Source organism: Erithacus rubecula (genome assembly GCF_903797595.1).
Source record: "Erithacus rubecula genome assembly, chromosome: 12".
NCBI classification, from domain to species: Eukaryota; Metazoa; Chordata; class Aves; order Passeriformes; family Muscicapidae; genus Erithacus; species Erithacus rubecula.
In genome coordinates this window covers 16401057-16422342 of record NC_136664.1, presented here as the reverse complement: position 1 = coordinate 16422342, position 21286 = coordinate 16401057, and the positions used below count along the sequence as shown (strand labels likewise).

At 41.7% G+C, this 21286-nt stretch overlaps 1 long non-coding RNA gene across 1 annotated transcript; it reads right to left on the bottom strand.

Moving 5' to 3' along the window:
• Nucleotides 1-7837: 7837 nt before the first annotated feature.
• On the bottom strand, nucleotides 7838-20674 carry LOC306806936. Its single transcript, XR_013775606.1, has 5 exons — nucleotides 20064-20674; nucleotides 19508-19601; nucleotides 13386-13485; nucleotides 9634-9785; nucleotides 7838-7959 (listed from the first exon to the last, which is right to left on the bottom strand). It is a non-coding gene; the product is annotated as an uncharacterized lncRNA (long non-coding RNA).
• Between the last annotated feature and the right edge of the window lie 612 nt (nucleotides 20675-21286).

Genomic DNA, 21286 nt, shown 5'->3' with positions numbered 1-21286 from the left:
ACAAACACAAGCAGAGGTGTGTGGAAGGAGCTCTTATGTGCCTTTCCTCTGCAGCTCAAATATATTCATCAGCTGGACATGTTCTACACAAAATTCTGAACTCAGAGAATTGAATTGTACAATTGTCATATTTTGCTTATTTTTAAATCATCAGTTCTGAGGAAAGTGTCTCCAATTCTACCAAACAATGGAGAGAAATGTCTAAATCTGTGAGGATCATCTCTCTCCAACATTATGTATCTACCCCATCTCTACCTGTGGAGCAGCATCCAGGTGGATAAAGTCTTCACCTGCTTCCCAAGTGACCTTGCAATGCCATTACCCTAAATGAGATCAGTCACTGCACTCTGGCTCTGGCAGCTGCAGCCCCAGCAGCAGCACTTCCCAATAAAAGGAGCCTGTGGAAGAGAATGAGCCTGGCTTTGGGAGTTTTGAAGATGATCACAACGACATATGGTATCTGAATTTGTGAATATGCCAGAGCCAGGCTGGCATAAGGACACATATCAAAAACTGGAAAAAGCCTCTGTGAAGAACGCACAATTTCATGTTCATTTTTATTATACACTGCCAGTGTTTACACAGAAGCCTCTCATCCAGGAAAGCGAAGTTTATTACTATCAATCACAGAAACAGCAAACAAAAATGCTGAGATTTTATGTACAGTGCTTCAGTCTGAGGGTTTTACCACTTCTGTAGGCAGCAGTAGTTATTTTACTGGCAAATGGTGTCATTGGGAATATGTTGATCATCTGGCAGTGTTGTAACATTTGTAAAATACCAGCATCCCAGCTGAGAAACAGCCACAACAACACGATGGGGCACATTTTCCTTTGCACTTGTTTAAATATTTGTGCTGGGGTGCCTGTTGCCACTGGGGACAGTACCTTCTGTGCAGAGCAGGACACGGAATGAAATGGTAAGATTACTGTTAGTGTAAAATCCAGCTATCTGCAAGAACAGATTTTGCTTTCACAGTAACTTTTCCTGGTCAAGAAGGTGCTGTGGATACAACTGTACTTTGAAAGAATGGAGAAAATATTTTAAAAAAAGCTTCAGTTGCTATCTTACTATAATAAACTGCAAAGGACAACAGATACCCAGATCTCTCATATGGTGAGGGAAGAAAGAGAAATCTTCAGCAAGCAGTGGAACCACCTCAGGCCTGAACAGTGCTTTGAAGATGTCTGGCTCCTTCCTTTGTGTCCAAGAATAGTCCTTGCTTGAACATTCTTGGTACTTAGAGAAGGTTGGGGTTAATCTAGAACTTTGTTCTTGAAGTAACATCATGAACAAGGCTTCACCAAAATCCCAGGAAGTGAATGGATATGATGGCTGGCATCACATCAGTCTGGGTTTAAAGCACTGCCTTTAAAAATGCTGGATTAAGGTGAAAATGCTGGATTAAAGGCCTTTCTTTTAAAGGAGCAGTAGGCACAAGGTGCTGATGACAGCTTCTGTCAGAATGCACTAATCATGGGGCTGCAGGGTAATCTGCATTCTTGTTCTCCTTCTCTGGGACTTACCAAGTATTTAATTATTCTCTGTAAAGTGAAATAGCTTCAACAGAATGGAGAGCGAGATGAAAATCAATCCTGTAAGTCCTTAATGGTAGGGTAGGTTCAAATGTTGTCAGGCAGTGAAGAAACTGAAATGAGAGCTGCTAGGAATAGATCAGTTATCTGATCAGCTCAGTTAAGTGGAGAGCTATGGAGAGCTCTCCTCCTTTCCTGAAAGTACCTATGGGATCACTTCAAAGAAGGGAACATCTCTTTTCTTCTGCCTTTCCTTTCAGCTATGGGAAAATGTGTTGGAAATATCTTTTCTGACCCATCTGAGTTTGCAAACACAAAATAAGAAGGGCCATACGGTGTCCAGCTAACTCAGATCTGGAACAGATTTCTTCATCTCTGAGAGCAGCTCTGGGGCTGCCAAATGTTTGATGAGCACCAGTGCATTTCCAGGCTGGGCTGCAGAGCTGTGCATGTCACTGTTTGTCTCTGCAGGTGATGAACTCCCTTCCAAGAGGGAGTTTTGTGTTTGCCACCAGCAAAACCAAAACCAATAGCAGCACATCCAGTGCTTTCCTAACCAGTGGATTTCCCCAGCGAGATCTAGTGAGTAGGGAGAGGGGCAGGCATCTTTCAGCTGCCAGCAGGGTGGCCAGCAAGGCTGGCTCATCCTGGTCCCTGCCCACAGCTCTGAGAGGGCCCTGCTGGCTCTGCTCTGGAGGTATCTGCTTCCCAATTTATCTGACAGGTGGTTAGCTATTAACATGAATAAAAGTTGTGACCTGTCTGCCACTTCCAATAACTCAAGTGCTATATCCCCAATCTGTCATGTCCTTGGCAGCCCTTTTGTTTATTAGGAAATGAATTATTCATTAGGAAAATTTGTTAGAAAAAAGTGCCTTAATTTTCATCATTTTCACTGTAATCCACTCTTTTCCCTTTAGTGGCACTTTCCTGTGCTGCAGCCTGGCTCTTTCAAGGGTGGTGGCTTGGCTGGTATAGGAGGGGGGAGGACACTTTGTCACTGGCTTGTGCAAGTTCAAGATGTGCAGGGATGAAACACATTGCACAACTAAATCCTTTCAGGATGGAGAAGTGGGCGAGGGGGGAAATGGAGGAGACAAACACACACATGCATTTGCCACACACTGCAGCAAAATTAACCCTGCCTGTTTAAATCTGAAGGAAAAATAACACCTTTGGGAGTTTAGAGAGGCACAGTGACTCACACACACTTTTCTTTTCTGAGGTTGCTTACTCACTGCTCCATACTCAAAATGCCTTCTGCTTTCTTTCTCTCTCCACTGCAAAAATTGGTTTATCCCCAACAAGGAATAATGACTTCCCTGTATCCCACAACCAAAAAATTCCTGTGTTTATACTCTGTTTGCAGTATAAAATTTAGTCTTAGGGTTTTTAAAGGTTCACTAGCAGCACTGGTTCTTACAACAGCATCAGCCCTTGAACCAGATGCTAACCTTCCATCCTTTCTGCAACCAGTAAAAAGTCCTAAAGAAATACACTGAGCACAGATCCTTTTTCCATGAGTTAGCATTGGGGTAGCCATGCTGTCCTCATGTTAGGTTGAAAATTTCTTATGTAAATTGGACTGCAGTGCTCACAACACCTGTTACTATGGCAGCATTTATCCAGGTTAATAAAACAGCAAAGCCACTAATAAGATATCATCTTATTATGTTGAAAAAGGAAATTGCCATTATAAAATTTCATCAAATGGGCATGATGGAAATTAGGAAGCAACTCTTACACACTGGAGGTGGGCAGACAAACAAGGATAAATATGCAAGGCTGATCCTGCTGTGTGTGGGATCAGGTGAGGCACAAAGGCTTGGCCATCCAAGTTATTCCAACCCAAGTTTCCTTCCCAAGCAGCCATCTATCTTCCATGCAGTTCAGATCACGTTATTTTAACCTCAGAGTTCACCCTCTGGATTGATAAGTCTGCCTACCTGAGAGGCTTGGAAGGGGAGTAATTTGTTGTAACCATCTTCCAGACAGTTTCTGAAATAGTCTTTTGTACAGGTGAACTCTGTGGTCTGTACATTTTTCACTCCTGGGCTGTCCATTTGTTTGCTCCTGTTTTCCACATCTGTGTGGCTTTACAAAGAAAGTGTCAGAGACTAATGGCACAAGTCCTTGCTAATTACTGCTAAAACTCCCATGTCTAAAGTCACTTAAGGCACAGAAAACTTGTGGGACATGAGACAAATTAAGAGGTAAACCTGCCAGATCTTAATTGAGGGGTATTTTTTTTTTTTTCTGCAGGCTTTGCTGGGCTTTAACTGAATTCTGAAGGACAGAATTTCCAGTGGCTGTGCAAACTGTCACACTGAGAAAGATCATCTGTTGCACTCCAGTCTCCAGCTCCACAAAATAGCAGCCCATTTTTCATGATTGCAGCTTTGTGTTAGCTGCACCAGGGAGATGTTCTTCTGGCACATTATTCAGGAAGATGTTACTGGACAGGTAAGAATGTTGAGGTTAAATTCAGAGTTAAAGGGAGAAAGAGAGAGGCAGAAACTTTTTCATACCAGTTGTATAAAGAACCCAAAACTCATTTGACATTAGATGAATGGAAAAAGAAGAAAGTTAAAAGGGTGTAGGATAGAAATGCAGTTCTCAAGTATTGTTCCTGCTCAGCTTAAGCACTGTAAATGCATGTCAATTGTCAATTAACCTTGCCTGTTTAAATACAGAGATGGGCAGATGACTCTTCTTTAATTTCTGCTTTTTTTCCTAGTTCAATTTCAGAAGCTGATTTCCAGTGTATGAACATAATGGGAGCTACATCAGTAGAAAGCAAAGGTCTTCCTAGCCCAGTGTCCCATCCCTGCAAGCAGCTGACACAGAGCAGGTTCACAGCAGTGCTTTCCCTGATATTTTTCAGCCTCAAATGATTTTAGCTCAGCAGTGCCCCACAACAGGGGTCTACTGCATTCAGTAAACTGGTATCATTTTTTATCCCCCATTTTTTGCCTGTTGCCTTTAACATCCATTCAGATGTTTAGCTTTCCTCTGAATGCTGTCATTTCCCACCCAGTGCAGTGACTGGAACAATTGTCTGGCAAGGATAAAGCAAGGGCATGGCCTCAACCTCACCTGCTTTGTGGGAGCAGAGAATCTGAGGGGAATTCCTGCAGCTATTTCTGCATGGGGGAACCAGCTGCACCTTGCCCCCAAATCAGCCTTGGCCACATTTGAAGGAAACAACTTTTAACAGAGAGACAAAGGAAGACAATAGTAAAAGGTTGACTGTATTTTCTATGAGGCTGCAGATCAGGTCACAGGTAAAGAATAAACAAAGAATTATTGAGCACCCAAAACATGCTTCAAAAGTTACCAGATGGCACCAGCTGTAACTGAACTTTTCAGCAGTCCTGCCAAGAGCTGAAGTGAATGCAACACACTACAATATCATTTGTAGAAAAACAAAAGCCAGAGAATTCCTGCCGTAATTGTTCCATGATTCAGCAATTCACCCCGCTAACTGCTCCCAGTCACCCATAAACTCCCATAAATTTGAGGAGAGATTCACACACATGCCATATGTCAGGATGGATGCAAAACCCCAAGGATGTCATTGGGGAGCTCACAAGGCCTATGCAGAACTCAAGAAGGAGAAGAGTGAATACAAATTTGCAATATGTGTTTTTAAGAGGAAGGGCATGGGGAGTAGGATTTTAAAACTCACGATTAACTTGCAGCAAGCAAATGCACAGCTCTTCCTCCCCAGGACTGCCATAAAGTCAGCAGAGCAGCTGCCTAAACCATGGGCAGAGACAAACCAGGAAACCTTAAAAATGAGGCAGGTTAATGCTGCAGATTTGTGTAAGCAGCTACCTGAGGGCTGACTCAGGGGACACTTCTCTTCCTCAGCACAACTCTGCATCGCTCCTGCTGCAGCTCACAGAACCAAAATCCCAACCTGAGTTACACTTTGTGAGATGAGGATTTACCACTTTTGGCTCTTTTGAGTCCCTCTGTACCTACAGATCAGAATCTGGCCCCTCACTGTTTAGTACTTGCTTGGATTTAGACAGCAAATGAGCTTTAGCTGAAGACAAGAGCTATTAATTCCCACCTTTGTTCACACAGAAAGGCTGATAAATGCCTTTGTACATTTATGTACAAGATAATGCAGCTAAAAAGTATTCAGCATGTGCATAAAACTGCAGAGAGGGATAGCAGATGATTTTCAATTCCTTCTTAATAATTATAATTAAGCACACAACTATATTATGATACATAGTGTATTATTTCCCTGTTTTTCTCTTTCCTCAGTTTTTTACGAAAGCTTAAGGGGATAATTGTTCTTTGGGTGCATGTATTAAATGTTACTAGCAGTTTGGTTTTGAGACTATTCATTCCCTGCAGAGCCTTCAACACCAGATTTTTAAAAAGCAATATAAAATAATTATAAATTCCCCACGTAATTAAGTTCATTATAGCACTATTCTCAGCTGATTTAGTCCTCTGTTAGTCATCTTGCTTTTCATGTTTCAAGTTCAGAATTCTGTTTAAATTTTATTATTGGGGAAGGGGCAGCTTTTCCTCTTTCTCAAGTGTTGCATGGAACAAAAGATGAAAAAAGAACATTCATTGTTAACTACTGGTTTCAGAGGAAATGTATTTAACTGCAAACCTCTGGTGGTAATTTACACCTTCATATGTAAATGCAGTTCTGCTAAATAAATTTTTTTTTTTCAATTCTCCTTTTCTCATCCCTTTATAAGTGGTTGTGACACTCTCAGAGGATGCTGACCAACAACTTAAAAACCACCACTGGTCCAAACTCTTGTCTTTTAAACTGCTCACTACTTTCCCTTTTCTTCCAAGACCCAAGCTCTGGTTGCATCCCTAACTTCACTGACAACAGGAAAAAGGAGTATTCATCTCTGTGTTTGGAGTATTAGCATTTTTAAAGCGCTGTTGGAAATGCAAAAAACACCTGTTATCAATAGCAAAATTCAGCCACCAAATAAATACAAAGAAGAGCATTCTGACTTAAAAATTGCTAACCCTGCAGCTCTCCCAGCAGGAATTCCAGCAAAGACACACACAGTGGAGCAGGAAAGTGAGAGGTGCTCTATAATGAGGACACTCTCAGATTGCAAGGTAAGACATGGCACTCTCAGCCATTTAGAGGCAATTAACCTTTTTTTGTGGATACTGCAGCAGGTCTGACCTGTTCTTCCTGTTTGCACCCAGCTCTAGGGGCAGAGGGGATGGGCAGTGACCTGTCAGGAATAGCAGGAGGGCTCCAGTAAAACCTCCCCTAGTATTCTACATTTCCCTTCCCCTGCATTTTCCCTTGTGAGGAATGGAAATGTGCAAAGACACAAGACAGTGTCTGCAAACATCACCAGAGCATCATAAAGGAGAGTCAGCCAGCCAGGGCCAGATCTCTGCTTCATTCAAATAAAACAGCTGATCCCTCAAGCTATTCTGACCTGATGTTATTCAGAATCTGCCAAACTGAAAAAAAAAAAAAAAAAAAAAAAAGGGAAACAACCCAAATTGGTAATAAAAGACTAGAAACAATCAGGCTCCATAGTTTGGATTTTTACCAAGAACTACCTCTTAAGTCATTCTCCAGACCTAATGTGACTGCCACTTGCCAATCCCCTGCTTTTGTGGGTCAAATTCCCTGTGTACAGAGAGTCATGTGAGCTGGGGAGCACCTGCAAGATGGGGAAATAAAACCAGGTCTGGGCTTTCATTCAGAGAGCTGCAGTTGGGCAAACTGCTTGCCAAAGACATGATTTAATTCTGACATTGTCATCCTGCCAGAGACAAAGAGAAGCTAAAGGGCATAATATGGAGCCAGAGATTACAACTAAATTGACATTTTCTTGAATTAAGATGGATTAAATTTTTAAGTGGAAGAACTATTATTGCAGTAGAACTGATAGAAAAATATAACTCTCAAATTAGAGTGAGATTCAAGAATGATGGGATTGCTTGAACCACATTTCAAGTGCAGGATTGAAACCATGTTTGTGGGAATTTAAGCCATTTATAAAAACATTGGTTGATACTCTTATTTAAGTAATATATCACTTGTTCTATCTAGCAACCAGTACCTTGTCACCCACTCCACTTTCAATCACAGGTAGAGTACTTGTCAGGAATCAAAATATTATCTGCACCTCTGAAAATGAAAGAAAATAAGGGAATATTTATACTTCCAAAGACCCTAAAAGACAAGATAAAAAATGGCATTTGTGGGCATCATTAAGCACAAACATTTTGCCATCAATTCTGAACAGGCCATCACTGACATGGCAAAATCAGTCTGTCATTCCACCTGTTAAAAACACGGTCATAATGCTCAGGGCACAGGTGAATTCTCTTTATCTGCACATTCAGGAGGTGTCTGGGTGCAAGCTCCATGATCAATGCAGTTTCTGCTGTTCCAGGCAGGGCTCTGGTAAGATTGACAGTATTGGAATGGTCAGTGTGTGCAGTGTCTTGCATCCTTCAAAATGAGAGCTCCTCTGGACAACGTGGGTCCATCCCAGTTCCTCTCAAGAGGAAACTTCGCGGGAGGTTGGATTCTCAGGGTCAGAGCTGAAGTTGGATGTGGGTGGAACTGATGCAGGATTTTTAAAGCAGAGTTTTTTCATTCTGCTGCCACCTAACCCTGGAAATGCCTAATTTCTCCATGTGCATCTCCTTCTAAACTTTCATCTCTGTCATTGAATGCCCAGAGCTTCTGTGATTTGGTTTCTGCCCCTAAATTTCAATACAGCTCCATCAAAATACAAACCTACAGAGGACTGCAAATTCAGAGGCACCTGTAGAACCACCCAAGGAAGCCAACAGAGACTATTTCCTTCTAAAATGTGCTGATACACATTGCATGCCCACGTTTATATGGATGAGGCCATCACCTGCCTGGAGGCTCCTTGGAGCAAAGCAAAATGCTGAAGAAAATGGATCAGGAAACTGAGATGACATTTGAAAAGAAAATAAGTAAAATGGCTTGAAATCAGAAAGAAAACCCAAACTCTTTTAGATTTTCACTGTACATAGTTGCCACATTTCTGTTCAACATAACTGAAACTGAAGTCTTTGCCTTAAGGGATTGTAGCATTCCAATGGCCTGGAATAAAATTCTCAAAAATGTTTCTCTTGCAAACAACAGTATTTACGTCCAGAAGCCATTCAAAATAAAACCAGGTTTCCAATATTGGGCAAAACTGGGGGGGGGGGAGGGAGAGGGAGGTGTGTTTGCACCATTCTCATTCTCTGACCCTTAAAGAACTGCAGAAATGTTACAGCTGTGAGGAGTTCCTTTCATTTCAGTGGGTGGGAAGAGTTTACTGCAGCAAATATGATTTGGGTGTCTCGGACACTTTTAATGCTGGCCTGTTTAGCTCAGAAGATTGACTGTGGCTGCTGTGGATTGCTCCTGCTCCACATTAATGCCTCCTTCCTCTGCTCCTTCCCTGAATTCTCCACACACCTATCCATCTTTCACTTGCAGGGGTGCCTTATACTAATTACACTTCTCAGAGCATTAAGAAGATGGAGATGGATTTATTGAGTGAGCAGGCTCAAGGAAAAAATGGTTGGGAATGGCTTGCAGCTGTCGATTTTTTTCCAATTATTAAGAGCATGTGATCAATTTGTTTCTCTGAATGTGCAGGTTGGATTCTCCAGAATATTTTATAGGACATCTTAATGTCATTGCCATCCTTTTAAAAATGTAAACAAGAACTAAAATAAGGTCTTTAATAATGTAAATAAAAACCAATGTCACAACATAAATAGATGTAACAAAAATAAACTTAATATAACACGTCTGACTGCCTTCAGCAAAGCACAGATGCAGGTAAAAGGGAATTTTCTCATTTTAATTATGCAGATATGTAATTTTTTTCTTTCTTATGCCCACTGAATCGAGAAGCATCACTGATTTATCTACCACTGAGCCATGTTTGTAATACTTGGACCACAAAAAATCCTAAAAAATCCTAATAAGAATAGAATTTTACAGAAATTAAGTTATTATTCTCTTGGAAAACAAACAAATTTTGTGATACTGATCTTTAAGACTTATTATAGCAATAGTATGGGAATTAGGCAACTAATTTACCTCTGGCAGGAGAATTGTCCTCAGAAGTAGAACAATTCATTGTGGCTATTTCACCTTTCCTTCCTTCATTCCAAAGCAGCCAAAATTTGCACTGTTTGTGCTGTAAGGTAAATACCCAAGCCATGAAGCTGAGGTGGCCAGAAAAGTGGAATCTGCCAAATGTAGAAGTAAAATGGGATGTGAAATAAAATGATACTCCCAAATCAAGCTGAATTCATGTAAGTAATTAAATACCTGTATGTACACAAACAGTAATATCTGGGTATCTAAATAGCATCCATCCACTTGGGTATTAACCAGTTCACCTGAGCTTTTGCATGCAAGAGAAATGGAAAACAAAAAGCTTTTGCATCTGCTAATGGTATTTGCAAACCTCATCCCAACACATCAGAAATATAAAGTTAATTTAGAGGTATCTAAAATTTGTATCTACTTTAATCACATTATATCAGTTCATATTATTTGTTGTTTTATTGCCTAAAGTTGAATGTGTCACTTGTGTGCTATTTAGAGTCACCAGAAACTTGTCATGTTTAGAAATATTAAAGTGTCCCAGAGCACATCTCTAATTGAATATTCTTTCTGATACTCATGAATGATTAATGGCAGGCCCCCAGCCACTTACTGCTGAATTGTAGCTTCCTGAAAGAAAAAGAGGTTATGTTTTCCTGATTTACAGGATTTACAATCAAGTTCTGTGTGGCAATCAAAATTTGATCTCAGAAATGGTCATTCTCTGCAGACAGGCCTGCTTTATACCTGATCTGTGGCTTGACTGGGCAGCAAAATCATTCAAGAAAACCCCCCAAAACCAAAAAATCTACACAAAAGCAAAAGCTAAGCTGGATGCTGTTAACAGGTTTGTTTTACACTGCCAATATAATACAATGATAGACCAAAGTGAGGAAAAATGCTGAAAATTTTGAGGGAAGCTTTGAAAAAAGAGCATCAGCTGGGCACCAAGGAAAAATACCCAGACTGAAATATTGTTTATCCTGTGCAGATTTTGACACCTCGTTTCATCTGTTCCTTGTCCTCCCTTTGGGAGGGACAGCTGGTGTGGCCTTAAGGTTTCCTCATCACTGGCACTGCACTAATTTCCTGGGTTCTGTTGACAAGATATAGGCTACCTCACAAGATCTCCAGAGTGGTACAGAAATGACTCTGCTAAATGCCATAGATAAAATGCTCTCTTGCCATTTCCCAGCACAGCACAAATATGGAAACACCATGCCTGGCACTGATCTTCCCAGTATCTATCTCTTCTTCCTTGCACTTTTATATCCTCCTTTGTAAGCTGCTGGACAGGATGGTGAAGAAGGCAGCAGAGTATTCTGGGCTCTAATTCACAATTTAATGTGTTCCTCAAAGGAAGAGCTCTTTTTATTCCTGCTCCTGTACTCAGGTAAGAAATTTGTACCCTTTCTGTCATCCCTTCCTGCAAAATGTATCAAGGCAAGGCTGTCCTATAGAAGGAATGAATAAAAAAAGGACTCATAGGTGAGATGTGCACACAGAATAATTCACTTTCACAGAATGACCAAATAGGAGGGAGTTTAAACTCATCCCATCCCACCCCAGCCATGCAGGGACCCCTCCCAGTGTCCCAGGCTGCTCCAGCCCCAGTGTCCAGCCTGGCCTTGGGCACTGCCAGGGATCCAGGGGCAGCCACAGCTGCTCTGGGCACCCTGTGCCAGCCCTGCCCACCCTGCCAGGGAACAATCCCTAATTCCCAATATCCCATCCAGTCCTGCCCTCTGCCACTGGAGCCATTCCCTGTCCCTCCAGCCAATTGTCTCTCCAACTTAATTTCAGAAGGGAATGTCATAACTTCACTTTAGGAAAAAAAAAGAAGTGGAAAGGTTTGTTCTATTTATGTCTACAGAGATACTCCAGAAATCTTACTAAATTATAGCATTGTGGAAATATTTCAAACTACTGAGTTTCCAAACATTAAGACCACTTCAAAAATGGCAGCTTTACAAATAGTTTGCCACTGAGCTTAATTCCTTTCATGCCTTTAAGGTTATCTTCAATACCCTAAAATGTTCCTGGTTACTTTTCTTGAGTCTACAATAAATGGGAGGGAAAGGAGACTTAGATATTGACTTCCTAAGAACACTTTCACTCTCTAAGTGAATAATGTAAATGTATAAATTTATGTTCTTGCTATTCAGAAGTTTGCTCAATGGATGAAAAGGAGTTACTTTTTATGAACATCATTAAATGTGTGAAAAAATAAATTGAGACTTTTCCATTTGCTGAAGCCAAAGGTACCACCACTGTTAAGAGCCTAAAGGAGTTTGTGCCTGGAGGGCAAACAACCTCCTCACACAGGAAGATTTTAAAGAGCAAGAAATATACATTTGACTGCAATCTGTTTATGAAAGAGATATTTCTGAACTCAAAATCTTCATTTTGCTGTGATCTGGAAAACTCACAAAATGTGGTGGAATTTTTTCTGTTTTGGGTTTGGGTTGGTTTTCTGTTTTTGTTTTGGCTTTAGTGGGTTTTTTGGTTTTTGGGGGGTTTTTGGTTGTTCTTTTTTTGTTAAATTCTGGTACCTTCCGTGCTCCACAAGTTCAAGCATAGACTGCATGGTAAGCAATGTGTTTTACTGACAGAGCACTTACTACGCAGAAGGAATTTCATTTTTCATTTATGGCATTTTGAAATTATCTGGTAAATTACTGATTAAAAAATTAGAGTAAACAAAGCTGAGGAACCACCTAGGGCTGACAGGAAATTCCCAAAAACACAGTGGAAGAAGCCCATTCCTTGTAAGGTGACCACAAACATACTACATTCCCACATATTTTTATTCCCATCCTCTTAGCAAGGTACAGCAAGTAAATCTAGAATTATAATTCTACAAGCAATCCTGTTGTTTTTAAGCCTGAAAAGTATTAAATAAAATCTAATTTAAACAATATTAGATGTGTGTGGAAGCAAATTCCAAAAATTAATCTCCTCTCAAGATCCATTCTGCTGAGGCAGTGGCTTAAAGGTGTCAGATTGAAAATTGCTTTGCTAAAGCATTTGAAAATCTTCTTTTAATTTAGATGTGTATTTATTCCACTGCCCCGTTTTTGATCTAGTCTAGAATTGTCACACAAATACCATAAAATCTTCACTTCATCTTGTTATGATCAGGGAATGTGTGTGTAAGAGAGACACAGGGAGAATGGTCTTGATCCCCTTAGGCTAAAGTACATTCCCTAACATTTATTAGGCCTTTATAATGTACTTTGCTGGATTTATTATCTCCACCTCCATCTACTTCTGCTTGAAGAGAACAGTCCTAAAATTGCCCTTAAAAGAAGACAATCATGATTCTTAAAATAGAGCATCCTTTCACAGCAAATCAAAAGTGGAGAACAGTAGTGAGGGGGATGTCTTCCCAACCTTGCTGTGTGAAGTTTTCCTGCTGGAAGCTTTAAATGAAATAAAAATCAGCCTTTACAATGAGCCTTTACAGATAATAGGATAAAGACTTTGTTGGGTTGCCTCTTTTTAACTTGTCTCTTACCAGACTAAATGAAGAAATAGCCTGGTTGAAGGAGAACTAACTTTATCCAGGTTACAAGCAGAGAACCACAGCTAACAATCAGCAGAAGGCAGTGGCACAGAGCCTGAATTATTTCCTCAGCTCTCCATGTGGTCTCCTCTGAAGTGAGCACATCCCTTTCTTGCACCCCTGGGTAACCCAAATGACTCACAGGGAAAAAAGCCTGGGTCACTTGAAAACTTACTTATTGCCATCACTGCTTTCTGCCCTCCAAGGCTCCTCAGGGTTTAGCTGAAGATTCCCCAATTCAGCAGTGAAGCCATGAACAAAAGTTCTGAGACTCGCTGAAGGGAGAAAAAATAACTGATCACATGCAGGTCTAGTATTTACATGTCTAGGAATATCAGTCTAATAATAGTTCTCTTCTGGAAGTAAAGTAAAAACTATTATTCAAATTAATATGGGGTTTGGTTTATTTCTTTTTCAGATCAGTAAGAATGTAATTCATAGGAAATAATGGATTTTTTTAGAAGCTCATTCTATGTTCACTCTCACTCTCTCCAGTGAGAAAAAGAAATAAAGTAAATAAGCTCCTGCATTTGGAAATACTAGACTTCAACTGGTTTGCCCTGAAGCTTCTCAAAACTTGCAAGTGTATTCTGTAAAATGTCTCTGATTAATTCTCCTCTTGCTGATATGGAATCAGTCAGAAAGTCTTATGCTGAAATCAGTGGACAGTATCCTATTACTGTCATCCCATTTCCACATTATTCTCTTCATTTGATTTATCTTGAATGCATATGATAGAAAATTTAACTACAAGATTCATTTAGTTCCTTTCCTGCACTTTCCTCAGGTGCAGCCACCCAAAAAGTGTTGGCCCTCTCCCTGCAGGAAAGTTGTACACAGTCCAAAATCTAAGGGCAAGTAAAGATTCTGGGATTCTGGTTTTAGCCAGGAAATCTGCATTTCCACATCCCAGTGCACTGGGTAGGTCATGTTGTCCTCCATGAGCTGAGGTTTCTGTTTGCACTGCCCAGAGAATTCCCAGTTTGTTGGACCTGGGAATAGTCACCAGGAACAGAATATTTGGAATGCAGAAACACTAAACAACTTTCTATAACACCTAATTTTCAGTTTATTGGTCTCAGATTATCATGCCACATATCTCATCATTATCAAGTACATCTTCAAACTAGTTTGAAAACCTCCATTTGTAGGTTGTCTCTGGTTCTGCCTCTTCTAACAGAGGAGCTTTCTTTTTAGGAATTTCTTTCATTTTTTTGGAATTCCAGCTTAGATTTATTCATGGCCAGTTAAACACACAGCCCTGTCTATGCCTTAGGCAGCTCCTTCAATGCTGCTCATTCCTCTTGCAGCCAGATGATGAACTTACACATGATATTAAAGAACCTCATCTTTGGATTTACAAAAATAAGCAAAGGTCCCTAAGTATCAGGGAAGTGAAGAGGCCACGACTGTCCCAGCATCTTCACTTGCCAGAGCTCATCAGATAAATCAGATGCTCAACTGTTATTAAAACTGACTTGAAATTGACAGCTGCTTAAATTTGCAAAAGATATTCAGATTTTGTGAACTGGCTTTGGAAGGGAAGCCTGCTCCTCTTTTCCTGAGTGAGCAGCAAAGAGTCAACAAAGAACAAGAGGGAAAGCACAGTGAGGCCAGGAGATGAGCAGAGGAGTCTCAAGAATGGCCACACAAAATACCTTGGGAGCCTGTACCCAAGGCATGGTCCAGCTCCTGCAGTAAAACGATGGAGAGGCTGCAGCATCCTGGAGCTCCATGACATTATTCAGGAATACTGGGGCATTTTTAGGCAGAAGTACCTTTGGAAGGAGTATCTGCCACAGAGCCTTGACTAGCATATTGAAAACATATGTGAGTTCTCCAGAGAGCTTTGAGAGTTCTGCTCAGCCAGGCTAAATGACGTCTGGAGCCCCCACAAGCTGGTTCCTCGTGATTCCAATGCTGGCAAACTGTTCCCCCTAGAATTAGCTGCAGAAGCTCCAGAATTTACAGTCATTTTCCTTCCAGGCTACAGATAAACTGAAACTCTCAAAACTCTTTTCTTCTCTCAAGATTTCTGCTCAGAAATTCCAATGTCTTAGGAGAGGCTGAGCCTCCTACAGCAGGATGGGAGCTGTACTTGTGTGTGACATTCCAGGGGACAAATTCAGAGACAGGTAAGGAAAACAATGGAGAGTGGAATTCAGATATCCAGGGGATTGGTGTAAAGACAGAAATCCTGGCTGTGCACAGCAACTAATATAAATTGAATCACTGATTCCAAAGGCCATGGCTTTTATCCAAAGTCTGTGTCCCAACTGATTCCCAAATAAACCCACAGAGGGAATCAAATGCTTCATAAACCTCCTAACCTGGTTCTGGTTCACAGTGGCAGATGTGGCAGAGGAGTCTCTTGCTGGCAGAGGAAATGTCTAGAGCTTTACTACTTCCCTTCTCTCCAGCTCCTATCTTTGGCTTCAATATAGTGACCAAATTTGCATCCAAACAAGTTTGCATATTCTTGAATTTTCCATTTTGTCTTCAGTGTTGCCGTATTCCACGGAGGTCTCATCTTGCACTATGACACATTTATTACCAGATGATAATTGAAAAATAGAAGAAATGGCTTGGAGAGTAAATGGAAGAGAGGTAGATAATTTTAGGATTCAATTTTCTCTGCATTTTTAACTGGTAGGTATAGCATAATACTGCAACAGAATCCAATCAGAAGTTCTCTTCTGCACTTGTCACATTTCAGTGAGCTAACAGTGGCATGTCAAAACAGCTACAAATCTGGAAGACTTGTTTTTGCTGGAATTAACAATAGGACAACCCAAACTGTGAAGAACAAATATAAAGAGAAGGCAAAAAAATAATTGTTAAGTAAATAAAGGATTTCAATTATGCTTATTGCCACCTTAATTTGCTTTTCTTCTTGTGTAGCAAAACCCTCAATATCATATTATACACAATTAATTCAACTGCTGTAATGAAATTAAATAGATTTCTATAATTTGTATGTTGGAAGAAAGCAGTAGCATTAATATTGCCTGTCATTTGGCAAACACAATAAAGCCCAAATCTAGTTGAGAAAACTCAATAAAGCCTTTATATGGTAACAATGAACTATGCAAGTGAGATGCTGCTTGCATGGACGGGCTGAACTCAGTGAGCAGGGTACAAAACAAGCCAGAAACCTAAATGTGTATGGGGGATTTTCTTATAATTCACCAAAGAGAACAGGTAAGAAAATCCACTTGTGTGTTTATTTCCTAGCAGTGAATTTCCCAGCAGACCTCAATTCACTAGCTCCCTATTAAGATTTTGAGGGACATTGGCCTTGGCTTTGCATGCCACACCAGAGGGGTCTGTGCAGCCCTGGAGCTCAGGACACTGAGTCAGGATTTCCTGTGCAAGCTTGGCTGCTCTGGGAGCTGAAGGGCACCTGGAATCCTGGAATAAGTGGCACAGGGTGCAGAGACTGCACCATGAAACTAACTGTGGGCTGGGAGCCTAAATGCTCCTGTTCCTTCTCTGCTCTGCTCTCAGCACATCCTTCCCTTCTTCCAGCACCCACATGTGCCACCTCCAGCAGCCAAGCCACAGCAAGGAGCTGGGCTTTCAGGGCTCCACACATTTACAGCTCTTCCAAATTGCAGGAGAGACACTGAAAAGTTCAATCCATGCTGCAGAGAGCCCAGAGGAGGCACAGGATGAGCAGAGGATGGAGCAGCTCTGCTGGAGGAAAGGCTGGCACAGCTGGCATTGCTCACCTGGAGAGGAGAAGCTTTGGGCTGAGCTCAGGGGGCCCTGCAGGGCCTGGAGGAGCTGCAGGAAAGATGGAGAGAGGATCCCTGGATCTCTGGCAGTGCCCAAGGCCAGGCTGGACACTGGGGTGGAATTCCAGGGGTGGAATCTGGTGATCCTTAAGGGTCCTTCCAACCCAGGCCATTGAGTGACCCTGTGATTACTGATTTTATGTATTTCACCATGCACACTCACTTCATACACAGACTCAAGGTACAAGCACTTTGATCATGGGATGGTGTGGCTTAGAAATGCAAAAATATGATTTCAAGGAAGAGAAGGTCATCATTTAGAAATCCAGCTTGGGCTGCTTGCCAACCATGTCTTATCCCAGGGTTCCCTAGGCTCATCTATTCTTCATTTGCCTTTTCTATAATTCTACCTATGATCTCTCTTGTAAACATTTATGAGCAGACATTTCAGAAGCCTCATATTTTCTTTAACAAATGGTTTATATCATCTTTGTGAAGAGTGCTACATAACGATGCAACATCATACATTAATATTTAAAGCTGAATGAAATAACACCTCAACAAGGATAATTTTTTCTCAGTTTGCTAGCTGTCTTAAATTTATTTGTGAAATGAATTAGAACAAGGAAACCACAGAGATAAAGTTTCCTTGCATTTTTATGAATAGACAGCAAATTAATTTTTAGAAGAAATATTTGCATAAATGTCTTTTTTTTTTGTTCTGAAAGGGCACCTGTTTCCACAAATTATAATCTGAAGCTCATTAGATGATTAGATGTTCTGGAAATATGATTTATAGGCCAGATCTCCCAATCAAGAGAGAAAAACAACACTGCACAAAATATATTCTTGAACAAAATTCAGCAGAATTGTAAAACGCAGAAATTGAATATTCCATAATTGCTGTTACAAGCAGACACCACTTTCAAAGGCAGCACTGCAGAAGCAGTGAGCAGAATAAAATTCAACAAATGGCACGAAATGCAAATGGAGAGCCAGAAGAGGTTTGGAGGTCACATCCTGTGCCAGCAATGGCAAGTTGTGCATCAGGAGTGTCCGTGGGCACGCTTCTGGAGCTGCCTTGCCTGGGTTCCCTCCTGGTGGGTGTGTGCAGGGAGGGGCAGCTGGCTCTGGGGTGCTGCAGGGGTCATGGCCAGCTGAGCCAGCCCTGCCTGCCCTGCCCTGTCCCTCTGCTGGGCTGGCAGCCCTGAGCCCTTTTCTGCGTGGGCACATCTGTGCTTGCCTCACCCCACGTCCCAGGGAGGGACCCTCTTGTGCTTTGAATGCTTTCACTCTCTCATCTGTCACATCTCATTTACTGTTCTCCTGTCACAGGTCCCCCTCCTCCAGGACCTTTCCAGGAAGGGTCTGCTGTTTGCAGAGGTGTTGAGATTGCCCACAGTCATGGGCATTTATTTTTATATGCAGACCTGTCTCTGTCTAATTAGGAACGGCGAATTAAACAGCAACACACACATGACCTCTTCAAGGCAGCAAGAAGAGGTGATTCATTGAAAAGCCACCACACTTCTACAGGATAGATCGTGCAGTACAGAATAGAAAAGGCTCATTGGTCCAAGAAGGCAACACCTCTTTGAAAACATGCTTTATGCAAAACATCACGAAGCACACGCACTGCTCAGTGATTAATGGCAGGTGTTAATTTATATTACGCGTTTTTCCTTCTCTTGTTTGTCTTTGAGAAAATCCCCAGCCTGGAAATGATCCGAGCTGGAGCTGAGAAAGCCAACAGCTTGGGAAAAATCTGAGTTGGATTCTCCCTCAAGCCTTCAGCAGTGTCCACACAGACCTTCCAGAAATTTCCCATCACCCATAACCCATTCCTCTCAACTCTGTATTTTTGCCCCCTTGAATATTTTTCACACCAATTTTTTGTCTCATTTCCCTTAGGTTCCAGCAGGATCACTAAAGCACAATTTACAGCTTCTGAAAACTGAAGGTACTTTCCTCCACTCTCACTTAGCTGCTTTGGGATTTGTAACTTATTGCCTCCTTTTTTATTTTCTTACAAAAAGCAATGTGTCCCTTACATGATGGCCTACATAAAACAGTTTTTTATAGACCTGGGATCAGCATACATCTTTTTAGAAGGCATTCAAATTTGGCTTGGAAACTTTTATGCTTCATTTTTTAAAAAGGGGAAAAGCATCAGTCCTCATTTTTAAGAAAATATTGGCTCTAACCAACAAGCCCAGACTTGGAAGTTCAGAGAGCTTTGTGCCAGTAAAAATAATAATAAAAAAATCTCATCTTGCTTCTTTACTTTTGAAGAACTGAGCAAAGATACCCCATGGAAGTCGACAGGGTCTGCATGAATTGGAGACTATCAAAGTCTGCAGGATACTTTTATACTGTTGCTTGTCCTTATATATGCAACAGTACATTGCAGGAGTCTCAGCTATCATCCTTGCCATGGTACAAACCCTCAGAAGGCACAAGCTAGCTGGATAAAACAAATCACAGAAAGGGACACACAGCATTAGGACAGTGAAACTGCTTTTACAGTATCATGCAAAATCAAGCAAAAGAGTGAGCTTACCTGGATCCCACCTAGTTCAGTGCTCTCTTCAGTGGACAATCCTACCCTCAAACTTTTTCCAGCCCCTCTGGATTTACCACTGCTCCTCACACAGCTGTAATACACAAGGAGACTGCACGTTGCATGTTCACTCCTTCATGATACAACTGAAAACAGAGCAGGTTCCTTAGCTTAACATCATGTTTAATAAGAGTAACACTGTAATAGGTCTGATATTAAGTGCCAAGTGACAGCAACAAGATGTGACAAATATATTTTAAGCCCGAGAGAGAACACTGTTCTGTATGTCACCTGCATTGCTATTATGCACAAGGATACAAATAGTTGGTGACATTGGGTAACACATGGGTGATACTTAGTAAAATTATGTCAAGGTAAATTTGATTAAGTGAGAGTGACACAGCCTGATTTATGGATTCCATCGACGTGCTATTTCTTGCCTGGCAGTGGAAATAATATTATTTATTTCTGCCGAAGATAACTTTCCACATTTACAACATTCTGAGTCTTGTATTAAATGGGGTCCATTATAATATTATTTATATGACATCCGTACCTGGAAGGCCCAGTTAGGTCTTCTCTGGGGCATGCATAGTAAAGCACTACTGCCAAGAATCATTCATTGCTGAAATAGTCAAGTGAGGCAAAGGGAGGTTAAAACAAATGGATTTTCATGTTCTACAGTCAAAGACACACTGACATCTTCATGCATGATTTCTTCATCTGCTCAAGCAGCTCTGGAAGACTTTTTCATCATGACTGACATGCAAGGTTCAATCTGGAACTGGTCTTGCTCCCTTTATTTCCCTGCTGTTTATATCAGCACTGATTTCTCTCTCCTGCAGCCTCCTGATGTTTCCTTCACACAGCATGTCACAGCCTGGCACTAATGATGCCCCAGCCTGGGAAAAACACACCAGGGCATGTTTTCTTATCACCAAATAAACCTGCTCTCAGATTCTGTTCCACTAAACAATTTTTAATGAGACCAAGCTGTGTAATAACGTATTTCATGTTTATATGTGGGAAAGAAATAATTAGTACTGAACAGGATCTTGAGCACAGCTCTAGAAGAATTTCACAAGGTGGGGACTTTGTGGGTCTGTAATCCACCTTCTCAAAACAGGAGCATGTTGCTGGACCCAGCCCTGGAGGTCAAAGGGGCCACCCCAGTTGCCACTGCCTCTGGCAGCCCTGGGCTGTGTTCAGCCCCTGGCACAGCCCCTGGACCTTTCCCACCTGCAGCTCTCCAGCCCCTCTGCCCCAGCCCCGTCCCCAGGGCAGGGCCTGGCTCCTGTCCCTGCTGTCCCCCAGCCCATGGCTCCAGCCTGTCCTGATCCCTCTGCAGAGTTGGTGCAGTCTGCAAGGGCTAGCTCATTTCAGGCTGTTAAAATAACACTTGGCATCCTGGGCTGGTGCACACCCTCAAGTGAGGATGAGTTCCCTCGCTGGCATGGAAGTTGACAGCAGAGAATCAGGCAGAAGTTCCAGATGCTCTCCCCATCAGACCCTGTCCTCAGGAGAGGCTGGAGAGGAGTGACCAGAGTTTAGCACTCAGAGCTCTGCTTGCTCTCCCAGCATGCAGGAGAGCAGGGGCAGCAGTCATTAACGAGAACCTCCAGAACAAAATGACAGCCTGGTGTTCCTGTGACAGCACAAGGAGCAGAGAGGAGCAGCAAACCTGTCCCACCACAGCCCTGCACACCTCTGACCTTCCAGAAGGAATGGGTTTGGCAGCAACGGCTGGCCACTGCTGCTGCACCAGCTATCAATATATTC